This window comes from Bubalus bubalis, chromosome 13 (genome assembly GCF_019923935.1).
Source record: "Bubalus bubalis isolate 160015118507 breed Murrah chromosome 13, NDDB_SH_1, whole genome shotgun sequence".
Lineage (NCBI taxonomy): Eukaryota > Metazoa > Chordata > Mammalia > Artiodactyla > Bovidae > Bubalus > Bubalus bubalis.
In genome coordinates, this window is record NC_059169.1 from 1,073,937 (window position 1) to 1,080,093 (window position 6,157).

Consider the following 6,157-nt stretch of genomic DNA (forward strand, 5'->3'; position numbering starts at 1 on the left):
GAATGACACTTCTTTTGTTGTTCATTCGCTCAGTCGTATCCGACTCTTTGTGACCCCATGGACTGCAGCACACCAGGCTTCCCTGTTCTTTGCCATCTCCCAGAGCTTGCTCAGACTCATGTCAGCTGAGTTAGTGATGCCATCCAACCATTTCATCCTCTGTCATCCCCTTCTCCTCCCGCCTGCAATCTTTCCCAGCATCAGGGTCTTTTCCAATGAGTCAGTTCTTCTTATCAGGTGGCCACAGTACTGGAGTTTCAGCCTCAGCATCAGTCCTTCCAATGAACACCCAGGACTGATCTCCTTTAGGATGGACTGGTTGGATCTCCTTGCAGTCCAAGGGACTCTCAAGAGTCTTCTCCAGCACCACAGTTCAAAAACATCAATTTGTCGGCTCTTAGGCTTCTTTATGGTCCAACTCACATCCGTACATGAGTACTGGAAGTACATGACATTTCTATAAAACATTATAAAAACAAATTACTGTAACCGACCCAGTGGGTTTTTCCTAAGACATACCCCCTCCACCATCCCCTGTTTCTTGTTTGTAGAAAAGCTTCAATCTCCTATGCCTTTTCCAGGCTCCAAAGAGCAAATTTAATTAGAGAAGAGAGAAAATACAAAACTGGAAGAAACCAGCCAAGCAAAACGAAAATAATAAAAATATAGTAATAAAACAAAGTTGAAGACCTCTAGTTCCTCCTCAAGGGCTGGAGATGATATCCTCAGCCACGTCCTTGAGCTGTTGCACAGATCCCAAGACCCCCTCCACACACACACACCAAGAGGAAGAAGCTGACTTCATGCTAACCACCAGCGCTAGACGCCATGAGGAAGAATCCCAGGCGGCTCCACGGTAAAGAATCAGCCTACTAATGCCAGAGATGCAGGAGTTACATCCCTGGGTCGGGAAGATCCCCTGGAGGAGGAAAAGGCAACCCACTCCAGTATTCCTGCCCAGAGAATTCCAAGGACAGAGGAACCTGAAGGGCTACAGTCCATGGCCTGACGGGCTACAGTCCGTGGGGTTGTAAAGAGTCAGATACGACTGAGCGACCAAGCAAGGACACAAGCACTAGACCCCAGACAGCTGGAACCAGAGGCTGATGATCGAGATTCCTGAGCCATCACGCCATTACGTCACCACCAATCAGAGAGTTGTGCACGCGCTGGTCAGGCTCCCTGAGCCCCTCTCACTGGCTCTGCCTCTAAAGCCCCTAGTCTGCAAGCTACCGGGCGCTCAGGTCTTGAGCCCGAGCTGCCGTCCTCCTTGCTTGGCCCTCTGCTGGGCGCCTGCAGGGTATGCTGCCCTTTCCTTCACCACAGCCTGTGTGGGTGGATTGGCTTTGCTGCGGACCCAAGTTTGATCCCATAACATCACTAAAAAGGTGAAATAAAAATAACCTTTGAGATTCAAGCTGACTTTTAAATTATGAGACTCAACAGACATAGCATTACTTGTGAAAATGCAACGAAAGTTTCTAAATTTTCACTCTGCAAGCAGCCCTCTCCTCCCAGACATGGCTACCCATGATCTCTGGATCAGATGCTCACAGCGTTGGAGACGGGACGGATTCCGACCCACCTGTAAAATTGGTCCAACGCCTGATGTGCGTGGAACATGGTGTGAAACAGGAGTAGCTGGCTTGTTTCCCTTTTTCTGTGGTTCCCAGAGATGGACGTGGGGTTGTGGGCACGTTAGATCTGAAACCCAAGGCTCCAGGGTCCTTTTCCTTTGAGGGGGATTATTGTTATTCCTGCCAAAAAAAAAAAAAAAAAAAAGTTCTAGGACGACCAGGGAAAGGGAGAAATGGTTGCTGCTTAAGTCGCAGAGCAGGCTTCTGGGGGATGAATGGGGGTGTCCACTCAGCACAGGTGGCCGCGACCCCTGTCCCGCATCTGCGGCTGGTGCGCATGAAGCCCTGGGGATGGAGTCGCGGTGTCAGCAGCCTCGGGGACGTCACAGGTATCCTGACATCTCGCCAGTGCGGTTTGATGGTGCTTGTCCAGGTTTTGCTAGAGCGGGCGAGCGAGGCTCTTTCTTCTCTCTCTGGCTGGGCTCTGCTGGTCTTCTGTTTGCCCAGAGCCTACCACGTGCTCCTCCATCTCAACAGAATCTCCAGGGCAGCCTCCCTGGCGAGATCGCAAACAATGGTGGGGTTTCTAGAACCAAGTGGAGGTGGGGACTTCTTGCAGCCTGCTGTGGGCAGTGGGCAGGGCCCATGTGCCCGGTGACGCTGGCTCCTCACCTGCCCCTTCCTGCACTACTGTTCGTGAAGGCATGTGCAGAAGTGATTGGGTTTGCTTTTCAAAGAAAGGACCTACTGGCAGAAGTGACCGTAATGAATGTCATTAAGGTGGAAGTGCTGTGCTCTCCGTGGCCACCGAGCCGGCCCTCGGGGCCAGGAAAAGCCCAGGCTGTAAACAGTCCAGGGTCTCCATGGCAACAAGCGGCCAACCTTTAACTTTTCAGAGTAGAAAGCAGGTAATTACTTTCTTCTTTACATTTGTATAGTTTATAATAGCAATAATGCTGCCCCACCCCAGGTTGGACAACTCTGGTGATTAATGACCAACTGGCCATTTGCATTCGCTTTTTTCTCTGAAGGGCCTTTGATTTCGCTCCAGGTTTTGAACTCTTCTGGTCACTTGCTAACTGCCAGAAAACGTCCTCCTCCTGGGTCACGATGGCCACCCCAGGCTTGGTTTTAAAACAAAGGCAGAGGGACCGGCCTTGCTTGCAGTGGGGCCCCAGGCCGGCCTCTTAGAGGCGCTGTTTCACTCCCACCGGTGCGTTTGTGCAGATGGGTGTGGGTGGAGGGGCTGGGGGGGAGGACGCTTATGGCACAGTAGCACCTGCTTGTAAGGACCAGTCCGCTTAATGCCTCAGCGCTCGGGCTCCATCCCTGAGCCTGGCTCTCTGCATTTCACAAACGGAAACAGCAATATGTATCTGACGCTTCATCCATTCATCCCGTCCACACAGGGGTTTGAGCCTTATTTACAACACAAGAAACATTGGCCGTCACCAGCGGGGGGATGTGCACTGGGTGACGTGGGAATGCAGAGATACATTTGGTTCTCACGTATGGAGCCTTGGCTGGGTACCAGTCCTCGGGAAGCACTGAGCTCACCAACAGAAGAGCCGGGAGTGTGACGTCATCCCGATTTCAAAAGACCCCAGTGAGGTTGCTGTCAGTCTCCTACAGACGACGGAGGTGGCAGTTAAATCCGGCTTGTTAGAGTGGCTCAGGCACTAGACTTTACCCCAATATTCGCTGAACTGCCGTGACAGGCTTTGAAGATGCGCGTGTCGGAAGTCAAGGCCACGTGGGGTTGCTACCATTACTGCCCCCTTGTTTCTGCACTGGGGGTCATCTGCAGCTGAGAGCCCCACCAGCACGGACCCCACTCCATCTCAGGTGTCCTGGGAAGTTCCTCCGGGCCCAGGTTCCGGGAACTCAGTTACCTTCGTTCCCTCTGACGAAGAACAGAACCAGTGACAGGGCAGCAGCTGAAGGAGCTTTTCTCTCAGCCTGAACTGTAGGCGAGCTTTTTAATTCTTCATAATTGAACAATTTAGCTGAAACAGATGATTTCCATTAACACCAGGCAGGAGTTTCTGGTGAGTTTCCTGTGTTATTTGTGTGTCCTCGGGATCACATGGGCGGGCTTCACTTGGTTCTGAGTGTTACTCACCTTTCTTGGGTCTCTTATCTGCAGGTTGCCCCCTGCAGATGCCCGCCAAGCTGTCCCTGCCACACTTCCCTGCAGATGACCGCTAGATCACTAGAGCTGGGGCTCACTCACCCCTGTGGCTTGACCCCCCCCAGATAAAAGGAGGGCATGGCCACCTTCACAACTATTCAGCGCCTTTGACTTTGATTTGTGAAGTGTGTTTTTAGGATTCGTATAGCATGTTCTTTTATTTAAAAGAAAACTTCAGAGAATAACTGAGCAAATAGAACATGTATCAGGCAGGTTTGCAGCCAAGCAGTGCAGAAAAGCAATTGACCTGAAGAAAAGGAAAAGGAACAGAGGGAGGGACAGAGAGCTGGAGGGAGGGGGGCACAGGGAAGGGAGGGGAGGGGAAGGAGGGGAGGGGGGAGGGGAGGGGAGGGCGGGAGGGGAGGGGCAGGCGGGGCAGGCGGTGGGCATGTGCGGGGCCCTCCAGGGCCAGGGTAGCCCGGGGCACTGGGCACCAGGAGTGAAGAGCTTCTCCACTGAGCTTCAGGAAGAGCCTGAGTCCCGGCTCAGGGAAACACAGCCCCCGCTCAGTCAGGGCCTTGACCGGTCGGCAACTGGATGGCAGGCAGAGCGAAAGGGATGGGGAGCCCCACCCAGCGCCTTGGAGAGCCCCAAGCTCCGTCCTATCACCCAGGCCGACCATGTGGAACGTTCCATGAACGTCAAGGTCAAGTCGGTCCATGGTGTTGATCATGTCCCTCTCCCCAAGAGGTGCATGGAGATCAAGGGAGCCCCTGGTCAGAAGGGCTTCTGACCCTTAGATGACCCCTTAGACGGCCATTGGTAGTTAACGCACCCAGGGAATTGCCAAGGGGAGAGGGACCTGCCATGATCCTTGGCAAAACTCTGTTAGCCTTTGCCCTGCTTCATTGTGTACTCCAAGGCCAAATTTGCCTGTTACTCCGGGTATCTCTTGGTTTCCTACTTTTGCATTCCAGTCCCCTGTGATGAAAAGGACATCATTTTAGAAAAGGCAGAGGAACCAGAGATCAAATCGCCAACATATGCTGGATCATCAAAAAAAAAGAGAGTTCCAGAAAAACATCTATTTCTGCTTTACTGACTATGCCAAAGCCTTTGACTGTGTGGATCACAATAAACTGTGGAAAATTCTGAAAGAGATGGGAATACCAGAGCATCTGACCTGCCTCTTGAGAAACCTGTATGCAGGTCAGGAAGCAACACTTAGAACTGGACATGGAACAGCAGACTGGTTCCAATTAGGAAAAGGAGTACGTCAAGGCTGTATATTGTCACCTGTGTATATGCAGCTGTATATATACAGAGCACATCATGAGAAACACTGGGCTGGAAGAAGCACAAGCTGGAATCAAGATTGCCGGGAGAAATATCAATAACCTCAGATATGCAGATGACACCACCCTTATGGCAGAAAGTGAAGAAGAACTAAAGAGCCTCTTGATGAAAGTGAAAGAGGAGAATTAAAGTTGGCTTAAAACTCAACATTGAGAAAACTAAGATCATGGCATCTGGTCCCATCACTTCATGGCAAATAGATGAGGAAACAGTGGAAACAGTGGCTGATTTTATTTTGGGGCTCCAAAATCACTGCAGATTGTGACTGCAGCCATGAAATTGAAACATGCTTACTTCTTGGAAGGAAAGTTATCACCAACCTAGACAGCATATTAAAAAGCAGAGACATTACTTTGTCAACAAAGGTCCATCTAGTCAAGGCTATGGTTTTTCCAGTAGTCATGTATGGTTGTGAGAGTTGGACTATAAGGAAAGCTGAGTGCCAAAGAATTGATGCTTTTGAACTGTGGTGTTGGGGAAGACTCTTGAGAGTCCCTTGGACTGCAAGGAGGTCCAACCAGTCCATCCTAAAGGAGATCAGTCCTGGGTGTTCACTGGAAGGACTGATGCTAAAGCTGAAACTCCAATCCTTTGTCCACCTCCTGGAAAAGACCCTGATGCTGGGAAAGACTGAAGGCAGGAGGAGAAGGGGACGACAGAGGATGAGATGGTTGAATGGCATCACCAACTCAGTGGACATGAGTTTGGGTTGGTGATGGACAGGGAGGCCTGGTGTGCTGCAGTCCATGGGGTTGCAAAGAGTCGGACACAACTGAGCGACTGAACTGAACTGAACTGAAACATTGATTCTTTCTTCCTATTAAAAAATTAAATCTGATTTTTTAAAAATAAAGTAAGAGTTCAAAGAAGGGAAAATTATCTACACCCTTATCCAGAGACAACCACTGATGGATTTCTTCATATTCTTCTATGCCTGCATATTCTTAGTTTTTGATCTTTTGCACTTAGGGCTTCCCCCGGTGGTGCTAGTGAAGAAGAACCCTCCTGCCGATGGAGGAAGCATAAAAGATGCAGGTTCGATCCTGGGATGGGAAGATCCCCTGGAGAAGGAACAACTGGTACCTACTCCAGT